The sequence below is a fragment of the Hyperoodon ampullatus genome (genome assembly GCF_949752795.1).
Source record: "Hyperoodon ampullatus genome assembly, chromosome: 1".
Taxonomy (NCBI): Eukaryota; Metazoa; Chordata; class Mammalia; order Artiodactyla; family Ziphiidae; genus Hyperoodon; species Hyperoodon ampullatus.
The window spans coordinates 44,451,634-44,467,304 of NC_136914.1; positions in this window are offsets into that span (position 1 = coordinate 44,451,634).

Consider the following 15,671-nt stretch of genomic DNA (forward strand, 5'->3'; position numbering starts at 1 on the left):
GATGAAGAGGATGATGATGGTTAAGAGAATTCCTGTGACATACAAAATGGCTCCAACAAGAGTCAGAACAGCGGCTGCTTCCCTCACTCTACTTGGATTTCCCACACACAAATACCAAGTCCAGACTAGAAATATCAGGCACTTGCAAGCTGCATTTATACATCAATAAATTAGTCATCGTATGAAACTTCTGTTTCATTGACAATCAGAAAAATAGGTGACTGTGCAAATCCCGATGATTTTGCTGTTTGCAGGCCAAATAAGCAGTCCAGTGGGATGTCAGTAGGTATCAGTGGGAGGGTGAAGACTACTTTTTGGTAATTTGTTTCTAGACATTTTTTTTTCCCTTTTGTCAGATAAACTCTCTCAGAGAAGACCGCCTTTTTCTGTACCCTACAGAGAGATTAGTGAATGCATAATCACACAGTGACAGGTCTGGTTCCAATGTGTTTCTCATTAAATTCTCTGTCATTCACTCTGTGGGAAACTGGAAAATTTAACAGATTTTCATACAGGGAGGTGAATTTCTGCTGAAGAGGCAACACAATGTCTTTTACTCTCCGGAGTGCAATTATCATTCTGCTGCCACAGCCCTGCTTCATTTTCCATAGGGCTCTCTTGGTGGGATGCGTGAATTCCATAACCTGTTTCCATACTTTGACACAGGTTATATATTTACCTTTTTAAAAGTTTGCTAGTTGTTCTACATTCTTCTCCGTAAAAGGCTCCTGAGAGCAAGTGGAAATATACTAGAATATTAAATGCACCAGAAGAAGATACAAATACCTCCCTAATAATCAACATCCTAATGGAGAATGGGACAGGACGAGTTTAAAGTCTAGAAGCGAAAAGCAGTCAAAAGTTGTATGTTCTCTGTCTATTCTCTCCCTCTCTCTCTCTCTTCGCATACAAGATGCATTACAAAGGGGGGAAAACATGTTTTTTGTTTAGGTAATGAAAGAATAACAGTCATGGCAATGACTACTATAAATCTCCTCTGAGACCTGCAGTTCCTGTAAATGATGAGGAGGAGGGAAAGCTATGCCCATTTATGTTGCCACATTTATTATATCACTGAGTTATAAAACTGAGTCAGCTCTGAGTGAGAGCTTGCTTTCACCTTGGAAATCATGCTACCTGGGATTCTCAGCCTTTACTGTCTGGAGAGCAAGAGAACAAATGAGAAAAAGACAGAGCCCGATGTGCTGGTACAGAGCACAGACCACAAGATCTCTCTACTAGTTAAGGGAGTTTAACATTTAATTATGAGAAATCAACTCTGTCCAGCAAACTCCAAGGTCCAAAGGAAACTACTCAAACTAAAGGGGTAATGATTTCTTGGTTGCTAATAATTTATGGCAGAAGTCTCTAATACATTTCTAATAAAAATATTCAATGTTCACTTAACCCCTTATAAGACACTGGCATAGTGCTGGGGTTCTAGGGATAGAACTAAACATAGCACCTGTTTGGGAGGAAACTTACATTCTTGCTTCTATTGTCAGGGTAGTGGATTATTTCTTTTGAGTGTTTTATCCAGTTCTCAGTTAGTTAAAATGACACTTATTCTTGCCAACGGAATGTAATATGTTAGGATACTATTTACCACAATAGACCCCAAAGCTTAAGCTGTAGGTTACATTATAACTTTGGAAGTACTTCACAAAATTCTTTGGTGCTCCCTTTGGAAATTCATAGCATGTTTTCTATTGGTTATTGAAAAAGATGGAAGATTATTCTACACTCATTGAAAGACAATTAGGAAGACAATAGAACATAGTAAAATGGGACGTTCATTTTTCTATGGAGACCTCTAATTCTGTCTGTTGTAACACTGACCTGATAGCTGGGATTGGAAGATCAATGGCTAACTGATTTCAGTATTGCTTAAAAATGGGAAAAACTGATTTGTGCTTCCCAGAGTCTGATATTTTTCCCACGACAAAGATGTCCATGGGATAGGAACAAGTGTGTGGGTAAAAAATCAAAATGTGAACGTGGCCCTGAGTCTTGCCTAACTTTTCAGCTCTTTTCTACCTGTTTGCAGGAAGCTGGAAAAATTGTTAACAATTTAAAACTTAAACAAAACAAAACAAAACTACCTCCCACTGTTGGTTAAATAAAGGATTATATCAGACTCCCTTTGAGAACAGCTGTTGCTTCGGGGGCTGCTAAGATTACTGCAAACCAACCTCCCCCAGGACATGTGAGGGGGTTGGCAAATGTTGCGGTGTCTACCTTAAGTGTTACAGAGGCACCCTTGCAGTGCTTTCAGACAGCGTTCCTGTAACGTTGGCCTGCAGTCAATATGTATTTCATGTCTCTCACCCCCAGGGTGTGCTCAGAGGACCACCCTGCAAGTGTTTACCTCTGTGGTCATGGTCATGCTGTGGGAGGAAAGGTGGGTGTAGAGCCAGAGGCAGGATGTTCAGTCAGAATCCAATGTGGTTAAAATTTGGGATCACTGGTCTGCCTGTAGGGAATCTGGAGACTTCTTCATGTCAACACTCATTCTGGGAGGAGAAGTATGTCCACCAGAGGATTATCATCAAGCATCAGTGTGACTCACTCAAGGGGTAATGGAAGGAAGCATTCATAAGAGGTGAGGTTGCAGGTTAAGAGAGAAATAGAGGCCTCTTGGACTTCTCACCAGGGCTTTCACTGTTGAGGTAATGTACAATGTCACCTTCCATTTAGGAAGGAAACTCTCAAAATTTCCCAAAGACAGGCACACAAATGGGAAAGGGTTCTTTTCTCCTTAACTCTTTAAAACCTGTCATGAATGGTGCATTGAAACAGTAATGCACTAAGAGAATATATAATAAACCAAATGATTCAGGATATGGTCAAGGTTCGGATTGCCTAATAAAGAAATTCACAGGCCAGAGAGGGTATTACCAGTTTTGTATCACTGAAGAGAATATAAGGAAAAATGAAAATGAAGTCTCACATTGATTTTGGGGCCTAATATTACCTTCCTTGCACCCTAATGGAGGATGGGTCTAGTTGTTGTAAACCATCATTTGGATGCCTTACTTATTCATCTCCTGCCTCTTTATTTTCCATTGACACTGGTTGAGTACCTACTGTATACCTAATACAGTACCAAGTATTGGGTACACAGAGATAAATAAGACATGGTTTCTTCTGTCAAGAAGCTTCTAGTCTAGATGGGAAGGTGGACAATTCAGCAAATAAGCCCTATACATGCTATAGTGGAGGGGCTGGGCCAGATAGGCAATAATATTAGTATCAGAACTTGACTACTCTAATTACTACTACTACCTTATATTGGAACAGTGCTTTTTGGTTTTCAGAATATATTTAGCTACCTTACCTAATTAGATGTATAGTTAAAACGCTTCGAAGGAAATGAATAGTTTCTAAAGTGTTGGCATTTGAACCTTGAATCCTGTGGTGCTTCATGCAGATTCCCTCTTCAGTGCTGTGACACTCATTCCCCAGCTGCCAGAAATGTACCTACTCAAGGCTGTGGCCCTTGGCCCTTAGAGAACAGTCCTGTCCAAGATTATACCCACTCCCAGGGGCACCATGAGGACAGTGATTGGCTGATTCAGAGATTCAATGACCTAGCCACTTGCCACAATTTGCAATAAATAAGGAGGACCACGCTAGCTTCAAAGTGCCCCCAGGATCATCTGAGGCCTTCGTTGTAATCACACAGAGGATCACCTCCTTCTAACCTGCCTTCTTCACCTCCTTACAGGTAAGGATGTAGATAAAATACAACATTTTCAGTTTAATTAAAATTCCAGGTATATCCCAAGTAATGTTTTAGTATTAGTGTATTCAGATGTTGCATGGGCTCCCTGTACTTTCATTTGTTAAGTTTGGCAACCATACTTAGGGAAGTTACTCTCGAGTGTACTCCCCAATAAACGTTCTGTGTGCTACTGTCAGCCACAGATTGTTTCCAGGGAATCCATTCTCCAGGAAAAGGTACTATGGGCACTAAACAGCAAGGGTTACCTTGGATGGCCAATGAAAACTCAGAGAGGAACAAGAATAGGATCTAGAAGTTTCTCCTTCCACATTTGAGGGGACGTATTTCAACATTTTCATGGGCATAAAAACCGTTATACTCATAAGCAATGCCAAATTCAGAAGTTTCAGTGGCTATACAACCGCTAAATTGTTTTTTATCCAAAGTGTGATCGTAAGGCATCAACTTTTCACTCCACCAAGATATTGGCTGTCAGTCTATGTGTTTGTATGTGTTATATCAAAGCATTTGGACTGTGTTTTCCTAAAATTATGCAAGGAATGCAATCATTCTGTGACTTACCACCACCATTTCTGAAAGTCTCTTAAAAAGTTGGTCACTCCTGCCTTTGTGAACTGCATGTTTTATTTATTTTCCAAAGTGCCACATGCCCTTGGTCTTCCTGCCAGCTCAGTGGCTAGCTCCGTGCAGATTCCCTCTTCAGTGCCGTGACACTCATGAGCCGCTCCTTCCTCATCTCTTGGGCTACCCCTCTTGCAGCTGACCTCTAAATCTTGCAGGACCCCAGGGCTCAGTTTTCAGCTCTTTTCAACTCTCTCTCTCAAAACTCACTCTCTGTGTGACTTCATCTCTGCTTTAAGTACCATTTGTATGCTGATGACTCTCCAATTTAAATCTCCAGCCTCAACCTCTCCCAGAGCTCCAGGTTCACATAATCAGCTGCTTACTCGACATTGCTCCTTGGATTTCTAACAGGAATTTGAGCTCTAGACTGTCCAAAACTCAACTCTTGTTCCCAGACAGCTGAAGTGTCCAAACTGCCACAGTTTAATAAACAGCATGATGATATATTTAGTGACATGAGGCAAAAATCTAATAGGAATCATTTTTGTGCCTCCTCTTTCTTTCATAACCCTCATCCAACGTACCAGTAACTCCTTTTGCCCAAACCTTTAAAATAAATCCTGAATCTTCTCTCTCTACTCCATACCTCAGTCCAAGCCACCCTCATTTCTCGCTCCATTTATTGCTACAGCCTCCCAACTGGTCTCTCTTCTCACAAGAGTGGATTTTACAGAGAAATCAGAGTAAAATTTTCAAAACTTAAATCATGTCTAAGTCCTGCTCAGAACACTTTAGTTCCTTCTCTGTCCACTAGAATGGACCTGGTCCCATCTTCACTCTCCCATCAAATCTCCCACTCTCCAGCAGCCTCACTCCCTCTGTTCCAAACACAATGGCCTGGAATGCCTTCCCTCCAGTTCTCCACCAACTGCACTCTCTCTCTTTCCTCAGAGATGCCTTCTCTGATAGCTCTGTTCAAAGCCTCTTCCCCAAGTTAACTCTATCTCATCCTCTCTTTATTTTCTTTAGGGCATCTTACACACTCCTTAATTATCTTACAACCTTCTGTGTTTACTGGTTTCCCCAGGGGAATGTAAGTAGTCTGTCTCCTCCCAGTAGAATGTAAGCTCCTTGAGGGAAGCCACCTTGTTTGTTTTATTCATTGCAGTATCTCAGACACCAAGCAATGTGCCTGGCACGTAGGAGGCACCCAATATTTATTGATTGAATGAATGAATATGGTCAGTTTTGTTGCGTTGCTTCTTTTGAGAATGCTAGTTTGTTCCAACTTGATTGATATGTAAAGGAACAACTTGAACAGATTGAGAATTAGTGTTTGCTTATATGAAATTTCATCCATGAGAAATATTATGCATTTCAGATAAACCAAACTGCATAGACATACACAATATATACTACACATTTCTCATGAAGTCAGTGAGTCACACCTGTCCACGTCTGGTTTTACAACTTTCCACTTGATTTAGACAACCCTCCTTCAACCATTTTATGGACTGAATTGTGTCTCCCACAAATTCATATGTTCAAGTTCTATCCTCCATGTATTTGAAGATAGGACCTTTAAGGAGATAATTAAGGTTAACCAAGTGTATAAGAGTGGGGCCCTAATTTGATGGATTGGCTGGGATTGGTGTCCTTATAAGAAGAGTAAGAGGCAGCAGAGAGCTCCCTCTACCCTCGCACTGATGCAGAGGTCCACGCAACAGAGGAAAAAGGCCACGTGAGGACACAGAGAGCAGGCAGTTATCTGAGAGCCTGGAGGAGAACCCTTACCAGAATCTGTCTCCTGGAACCTCAGTCTGGGACTTCCATCCTCCAGAACTGGAGGAAATAAATTTCTGTTGTTCAAGCCATCCATTCTGTAGGTTTTGGTGACGGCAGCCGCAGCAGACTGGTACAAACCACTTGGCAATAACTCAAAAGCCACACCCCTCCCTACAGCCACCCTGGTCACACAGTCTGGCAGCCTCCCTCCTTTTAATTTCCCCCTTTCTCCTCTTAGCCTTTTTCGTATTTTTTTCATCTCTGTTCTTTTCCTCTCTTTAGTGCTCTTTTATTATAAAAGTATTGTCTCACTTTTTTTCTATCGCTTTCTTTCTCTGTTACTTATACTGGAAACTTAAGTATAAGCAAACTTAAGACTTTTGAAAAGGTAAAATGGCATATTTATATTTATATCTATACATATGTATATATTTCTTAACCATTTAACATGTATAATCTGTGCTGTCATTTTTATTAGGTTTCTATCCCTTTTTAGTGGGTCACCTGAGGAAGTTTTGAGTGTTGTATTCCTAAATCCCCCCCCAATTTTCTCCTGTGGTTTTTATTGCATAATTTTGTGTACTGCAGTGATTTTTTAGAAATGCATATGTTGGGTTATAGAAACAAATATATCCATATATTTGTGTAAATATAAATATATACAACTATACAGATATGTTATATATATATAACAAATATATAGCAAAAAATGTATCCTTACTTTATAGATGAAGCAAAGAATTGAAACCTTAGGCATAAGTCATAACATATTCTTTAGTGTGCCAGGTGAGCTTCTGTCTTGTATTTTCTGACATTAACCTTCATTTTTATTTTTTATTTTTATTTATTTTTTATTTTTATTTTTTTTTTTTTTGTGGTACGCGGGCCTCTCACTGTTGTGGCCTCTCCCGTTGCGGAGCACAGGCTCCGGATGCGCAGGCTCAGCAGCCATGGCTCACGGGCCCAGCCGCTCCGCGGCATATGGGATCCTCCCAGACCGGGGCACGAACCCGTATCCCCTGCATCGGCAGGCGGACTCTCAACCACTGCGCCACCAGGGAGGCCCTAACCTTCATTTTTAAACATTAGCAACCATCTTTAATCTGATCAACTTTGAAATGCGTTGTCTTTTTATGATGATATTTGCCTTGGCAAAAGACATGAGGATATGGCTTAGATAACTTAAGTCCAAAGTGTTTCATTGACAATGCTGGACAGGTTGAAATTTTACATGGTATACCCTTATTACTGGATTCAATTGAGTTGACAATTGTTTGATTCATGCTTTATTTCATTTTGTAGGTCAAATATACATTTATTATCAAATAATATCAGTTTCAAATCACACAGGTCAGCAGCAAATAAAAATATCAAGCAGATTAATAGATAAACAATCATTTTATTACAGTTTTAAGAAGCCATGCATTTTATTGTAAGATAATATTTATCAAACACAAACTATGTATAAATCTGTAAAAATGACTAAAGAAGACTTCTTCTGTTAGTTGTTCCATTTACTGGGTGCATTCTCCAAGGTGGGGAGCCATTGGGTGAACTGCTTGTAATAGAAAGAGCTGCAATTGGCAGATGTGAGTCAGTGTCCTGACCTTAGCCCTGCCATGAATTAACTGGAAAGGGTTGGACATCTTAATGGGGATTAACTTGATGATTTGTAAAGTTCCCCAGCAATGTGAGCTGGTGAATTAGTCAGGGTTCTCTAGAGAAACAGAACCAATAGGATCGATCGATCTATCTGTCTATGTAACTATCATCTATCTATCTATCTATCTAAAGAGGCAATTTATATAGGAATTGATTTGTATGATTATGGAGTCTGAGAGTCCCCTCAGCTGTCATCTGCAAGCTGGAGAACCAGGAAAACCAATGATATAATTCAGTCTGAGTCCAAAGGCCTAGAACCAGGAACACTGATGTCTGAGGGCAGGAAAAGATGGATGCCCCAGCTCAAACAGAGAAAATAAATTTACCCTCCCTCCATCTTTTTATTCTATATAAGCCCTCAGTGAATTGAAGGATGCCCAAGCACATTGGGGAGGGTGATCTTCTTTACTCAGTCTACCCATTCAAATGGTAATCTCTCCAGGAAACACTCTCCCAAACACATTTAGAAATAATGCTTTGCCAGTTATCTGGCATCCCTTAGTCCAGTCAAGTTGACACATAAAATTCACCATCACAGCTGGGTTTTCTGATGTTCTCCCTCCAGTCCAGCTTCCAAATTGGCTGCCTTTAGGGCTGAACCTCTGTTTAGGCTGTAAATGATATTGTGGAGAACTCTTTGTTCTTCCACCAAAACTCCGCAGACCTCTGTAAGCTTCCTTTAGGAAGACCTTAGAGGATGAATAGGAATAAGACAAGGTCTTCTGTAAGAACACAGAGTCCTTCTAACTTTGGAACATGGTGTACTCAGAAATGATCTACTTAATAATTACAGACTGCAGGGCGAGAAGGGGGAGAGGATACCAATAAGACATGGCTAGTTTAATCAGTACAGTTAATTGAATGAATGAAAAAATTAACAAAGATTACTTTCTTTGCTGGTGTGGGCCAACTCTCGAAAGTCTTTTAATAACATTCCACTCTGGGGTAGAAGGAGTTGATGAGATTATTTCAATTTAGAGATAACCAAAACTTTTAAACTCTCCTACTAGATTTAAATCTTGTTTTCAACTTGACTATCCCAAAATAAATCACACTTCCTAATGTAGCTCCCCTTAACCTATTGATATAGAAACTCAATTCTCTTTTAAGACTTGTTTTCCTTTCTTACAGTGAATATTTTCCAAATTAAAGAGAGAGAGAGAAAAAATCTTACAGTTATAAACACAAATGTGACAAAAAACAAGACAAAGATAGAAATGTTTATAGTAAGATGTAGGAAGTTGCATCTTAAATTGCTTCTAAGGCACTATCCAAATTTAAGTTTTTAAAATTACATAAAACTCACTAGTTTTAGATATGTTGATTGACCAGCTGCTACATTAATTATAATTTAAGTCATTTTTTGAAAATCTCACTGATGTGGAAAACCATGGTAATAGCCCTCATAGGAACTTACCTTAAGATGTGCTTAAATATTTCAGTGATAAGCCACACATTCTAGTAGTGAGGTACTCATTTTACAAGAAAGGAACAATACCATGTAAATAATTTAAAAACAATAAATCATTTAGAGTGGCTTTAAACCAAGCTTCTGATCTTGTCTCTGAGAGAGTTAAGATTCATTTTCCACATATCTTGAGTGGGAGAAATGAGAACACTCTTGTTATCAACAACAACAAGAAAATGAACGGACGGCTGAGTTCTACAAAAGATAGTCTGTTTTGTCTTCAGAATACAGTAGGGGGCAAAGGAAAGGGCACTTTAAGGAAAATGACACACATATTTTTAGCAGAAGTTACGACCACTCATATGATCCAATAAAAAATATGTCCCATCTACATAATAGCATCATGCTTACTATTGTGTTAATCGAACTCTGTACTTTTGATACATTCTCTCTTCATGTAAAATTGTGGGTAGCAAGTGATAGAAGTCAACAGTCATGGCAATTGGACACTCTGAAAATCTTTCTTCTGTGACTGAGTCAGTCTCAGTGGATTACGAAACACATTCCAGAAATCTTATAAGTTACTACTGGTCTAAAAATGGATATAATTAAAGATGAGTAAACCTACCACAGAGCTTGATGTAATCTTTAATGGTAATTAGCACAAACTATTTACAATGGACTTTTATTCCACTTTTTTAAAGACCGCATCTATGTTACTACAAGTTCATATACCTTACCATTACAAAAGCAACCCCTCCCCCAACATATTCACACAAAGCAAAGAGATATCTGCATTGTAACAGTTCTAGAGGAGGTAAATCCAGTAACTACGGTTGTCACTTTGACCAGAGCCCCGCTAGGATCTGGGGATCTTTCATGAATTTCACTTCAGAGATTTACCAGTACATACCTTTGGGTTTGGAAGTACTGTGATTTGGGGTGATAACTTCCTAAGATATGACTGTCTCAACGTTAAGTTGCTTTCATTGCTATACCACAAGCTGCTTTCCATTGGTTGGGGGAGAGAGGACTCATTTATAAAATTCTCCTTTTTTGTTCAGGTCTGGTGGAGTGTTATTAAATTCTAGAAAGTTAGGCTCCTTTTCTTGCTGTCTCATAGTTTTCTCTTAACTCAGACACTAACTTTCCATAGTAAAGCTTTCCATTCTATGTGGACTTGCTAAAAGACTTATGAAATAAGGCCGTTTCCAGATAATTAGCTCTATTTTTTCATTCATAATCGACCATTACTTCTAATAGGCCAGGTACAGTGCTCAGTGTTTTCATCCTATATCTTTAGCCCTCACAACCACTGCAGGTGAATGAGTAATTTCTCCCTTCTCATGCTGATGAAACTGAGGCTGAGGGATTAAGTCTTCTAGGATCACAGTGCAAAACTGAGAATCAAATCGGGTTTGTTTTTTGCCCCTGTGTTCCCCAAGTTTTAGCTTAAAAGCAGTGTGTTCATCCTTGAAACTCTGTTATATATTACATCATTCAAAACCTAAATGTTACCTTCTCTATTGAGACAGCTATGGGGGGTAGGGTGCAGGGAGGATCTAGGGTTTAGAAAAGAAGAGCAAATGGTCAGATGTAAATTCAGTTTTCTAAGCCTGCTCGTGGAGAGTTTATGACTCTGTGTGTTGGTATACAGGAGAGATGCACCAAGCTCTGAGAAATAACAAAATGACTGGTTGGATAAGGATTATGGATATTTAGTGACATGTATGTCACCCTATACATCTGGAGATGCCCACTGATCTTTTAAGGTATTGAATCCTTTTTACTTGTCCATTCTGATTTTTGCTGAATAACATACAATTTTTCTTTCCGTTGTTACACCTACATATCAGAGATTAATATCACCTTCAATTTTAAAAATTTTGACATCAAAGAACCAGAAAACAAATGGTAGGAATCAATCATCACAAAACTCAGGACCCAAATCCTGTCTTTGAGATACGTTTGTCTTCTTAAAATTTGACCTGATTGTAGCTGAGGAGTAGTTGAGAATATTTCTCTTTTTCTTAGCTGTCAAAATTCAGTTGATACATCACAGATCCCTAAAACTATGTAGGGAACTCTTCCCTTAATTCCACCTGCTTCATTTCTAAGCATCTGTAATAGTCACGGCTGGGTTCAGTGAAAGTTCTTCTTGCCATGAGCATGAGATCATGACCTAAGTAATTACAGTGAGCATGCAATGAAAATATGTGGTGAGTATAATGTCAGGAAATCATGCAAATTTTATTATCGTCAGTGAAGTGGTGGCTGACTGGTGGAGAACTTGTGAGTATTTGCAACTGGTAGCTTCTAATTACCTTGATTTACTTGTAGTTCCATTCACAAGCTTGCTGCTGTGTTGCTCCTGACAGCACTATTGTATTTTACAAGAAAGGAACAATACCATGAAAATAATTTAAAAACAATAAATCATTTAGAGTGGCTTTAAACCAAAACCTAATGCAGTAGCTGGCTGAGGACTTGCTACACTTGACAGGTAGCTGGCATGCAGAATTCATCTATGAATCATAAGTATTTACTTTAAAAATTCCCCAATCCAAACCAGGCACATTGAAGAAAAAATAAGATCTAAGTCTCCTCCATTCTGCCTCTCCTTCTCCTTCTCCTCCTCCTTTTTGAGGCAAAATGGGAAATAGACAAATTAAATTTTATATAGGATAGTTCTACTGAGAACACAGATTTGCTGAGTTATGCTAGGTAAATGACTAATTAAGGCTGAGTCTCTGAGCAGAGCTGGCTGAGTGTTGGAAGAGTACATAGACACGCCTGTGGTGACATCCCCCCCACCACCCCCGGAGGGAATGACTGGAAATGTTGAGAGCAGGATGAGAGAACAAGCTGTTATGTAACCAGTTCCCACCTACTCGCAGGGAAGACGGAGCTCTTTCTCTTTGGTCATTTCTATTCACACAAGACAAAGCAGATAATGAAAAGCAAAAACCCACCTGGTAAAGCTTCAGCTTAAGAAAAAAGGTAGGACTACTTCCATTATGCCGGAGGGAGTGTGGGTCTGCCAGCTGCCTTTGGACAATTGAGTTCCTACTGGGTACCAAACATGTCATTATCTCTTGTAATCCTCTCAACAATTCTCTGAGGTAGGTATGATTATCCCCTTTTACAGATAAAGACAAAACCTGAGTTAGATTAAGTAATTTGCCTGAGATCACCAGCTAGGAAATGACTTTCGGAATTAAGTCTGAATCTGTCTGATTCCGGCAGCATTTTCCCTCCTTCCCCTGCTTTGTATCGCCCATCCCTCCCCACAAGTCCGATTTCTTTCTGAACTCCATCTATATTTTTGACATGCTTGTGAGGCCATCCTGTGAACATTCAGAATGGTGGAATCCCTGAAACTCAGTGAGTCAGGCTATGTCTAAAACATCACTCTTGGAACAGACTTGTGTTTGCCAAGGGGGAGAGAAGGATTGGGAGTTTGGGGTTAGCAGATGTAGACTATTATATATAGAATGGATAAACAACAAGAACCTACTGTATAGCACAGGGAACTATATGCACTACCTTGTAATAACCTATGATGGAAAAGAATCTGAAAAATATATATATATGTGGGTACATATATATATCTTGGAATCACTTTGCTGTACAGCAGAAATTAACACAACATTGTAAATCAACTATAGTTTAAAAGAAAAGAAAAGAAAAGAAAAGCTCCCTCTTCCACCTCTCCAAAAGGGGTCCCCTAGCATATTCTGCGAGTACCCCATTGTAAGGCAGTAGGGCACACACATGGATTGCTTGAAACAGATGACAGCTCTGTTTCTTTTCTATACATTGCTCCTGTCCGCCCCCAGTAATCTCCCCAAGTTCCCAGCTATCTTGTTTTCTCATTAAATGTTTCTCTTTCAGAGAAGACCTCACCAGACCCTTTAAAAATGCCAAAGTGTTTTTTTTTCTAAAATACCAACATTCAAATATTTATTTCTTTAGATTAATGGTTCTCCAATGTTAGTCTGCATAAGAATTACATGGAGCACTTACTAAAACACAGATGGCCATCTTGTGAATTAAAGATGTGTAATGCTCTGGCTCCTGGTAGGCACTCAATAAATGTTAGTTCCTTTTTTAGTCTACATTTTAAATGATCCTCATATCTTCCCGATTTATGTTTACCTTGGTGTCCCCCAGACTTTGAATATCAGTTTCCTATTAACCAACAGCAGGTTTCTTGAATTAATACATTTAGAAGGAAAATCAGGGGTATTTTTACCCACTTATTTGTACTGCACAAAGAAGCAAAATCTACCTGGCATGGACAAGAGACAGTGTAGTGTAATCACAGTTGTGCTGCATTTGTGGAAAAAGATCATGTCTTTAGAAGGTTACTCTTCAAATGTATTAGAAATATTTTGAGGGAAAGAGAGTTGTTCTTTAAGAACTAAAAGTAAATGGCAGAGTCTAGGATAAAATCTGCTAGACGCTTACTAAGAATACTGAGAAGGAAGTACATTTGCGAGAGGTTAGGTACTGATCAGAAGGGGACTTGGCAGTTAGTTATCAAAGAATCTTGCCTTCTGTGGGGAAATATCATTAAGGAAGAAGGAAGCTGGTGGGCTTTTATCAACTGCTCAGAGTAGTGGTTCTTAAAGTGTAGTCCCTAGACCAGTAGCAACAGCATCCCCTGTGAAATACAAATTCTTTGGTCTCATCCTAGACCTACTGATGTAGAAACCTTGGCCGAGGGCACAGAAATCTGTGTTCTAGCAAGCTCTCCAGAGGATCCTCATGAATAGGAAAGTTTGAGAACACAGTCTTAGAACAATTTTCCTAAAGAAAGGCTCAAAAGACCTAGGATATTAGCTATGACTTTGGTCTGTCACTTGCAGTAGAGTCTTTCATAAGGACAGCTTAACAGTGGAGCAGTAGCAAGGTGATTCTCAACTCGTGGCTGCACATTAACATCACATGGGGGCACTTTAAAAAATACCACCAACCACCAGAAAACCAACCAACCAAATGAAAAAACTCCACTCTGGGCTACATCCTAGCAATTGCATTTTCCTTGAGGTGGGGTCCCAGGCTTCCATAATTTTAAGGCTCGCTCAGATGACTAATGTGGTGGCCTGGGTTGAGAATCACTGTTGTAGAGACCTGAAGTTTGGAACTTAAAATACCATAAGAGAAAGTTAGTGATATTTCCTTAAAAACACAATTTAAGTACTGGATGATAACAGCCACCAGTTAGCTGAGTTATCAGAGCTCCTGTCACAATTAGGAGACTGTCTAGATGGCAAGGCCACTGCCATTGTTCCTAGTCTGACCTGTCAGCAGCTTTTGCAGGCTGCTGGACACATGCACAAGTAGAGTTGTATACCCTTGAACAGAGCCCGCTGCCCCTTTTGCAACTGTGCTCTGTGTGAGGGGAAAGTAGAGAGGCTCATGGAAAGAACTTGGTCTCAGAGGGAGAAAATCTACACTGGAGCATCTGCCTCACCACTAACAAGCTCTACAATGAGGTCAAATATCTTAAGTACTCTGCACCTGTTTCCTTGTCTGTGCTACTCAATACCCTTCCTCCACCTTCTTTAGTTTCATGCAAAGCAGATATTTGTACATTTACTTATTAAGAGACAACATGGTCTGATGCATCACAGGTCTCAATCCTTGAGTCTTATTCCTTTGACTCTTTCGTTTATTAGAGTTAACCTTTCCCCTTTTGATAAATAAGATTGATGCTCTAAGGGAAACACAGAAATTGCTGGAATTAAGTTCACACTATGAACTGAGAGTGTCCACTTTACCTCTTTCAACTGTAAAATCAGTTGAAAGCAATCCATTCAGGTACCTGTAAAATCAAGTTTTCATGAAAGGAATGGAATTGGCTATAGAAAATAAGAAGCTTCTCTGGCTGCCTTTTTTAACAAAGTGCGATTAGCTGTGCTTAAATTTGATTTCATGATTCTTTTTTATTATCAAGTCAACTTATAAGCTGAGAAGCACATTCCTGTCCTCTCATAAATGATGCTCCAGATAGTATGTGATTCTGACAGGTACCATATGAAGCGTATCATATAATTATTATGGTCCATTCTTCATGGTTGGTTTCAACAGCTGGATTTGGAAACCGTACAAAGATCAGATTCTAAATGGAGTACTTAGGAAGGAGACAGATATGGCCTCTGGCTTTATTGCTCCTATACTCTATCCTTCTTACATATTAATATTGTAAATATTGGTTCTGCTGTAGCATAAAAGGACTCTTTTCCCATCTCTCTCTCTCTCCCTACCTTCCCTTTTGCCCTCTTACTCTAACGTATCTCCAAGTATTATTAAGTCAGAAAAGTTCACTTAAGAGGTTTATATAAACTTTCATTTTAGTTGAGGCATAGGTCAATTGATAAATGCCAGTTTTCATTCACATGCTTTTAACAAATCTCAAAATACGTATGTGTCTATGGATACATGTGTGTGCATGTGCGTATGCACATGCGCACACGCATGCATGTGCGCACACACACACAT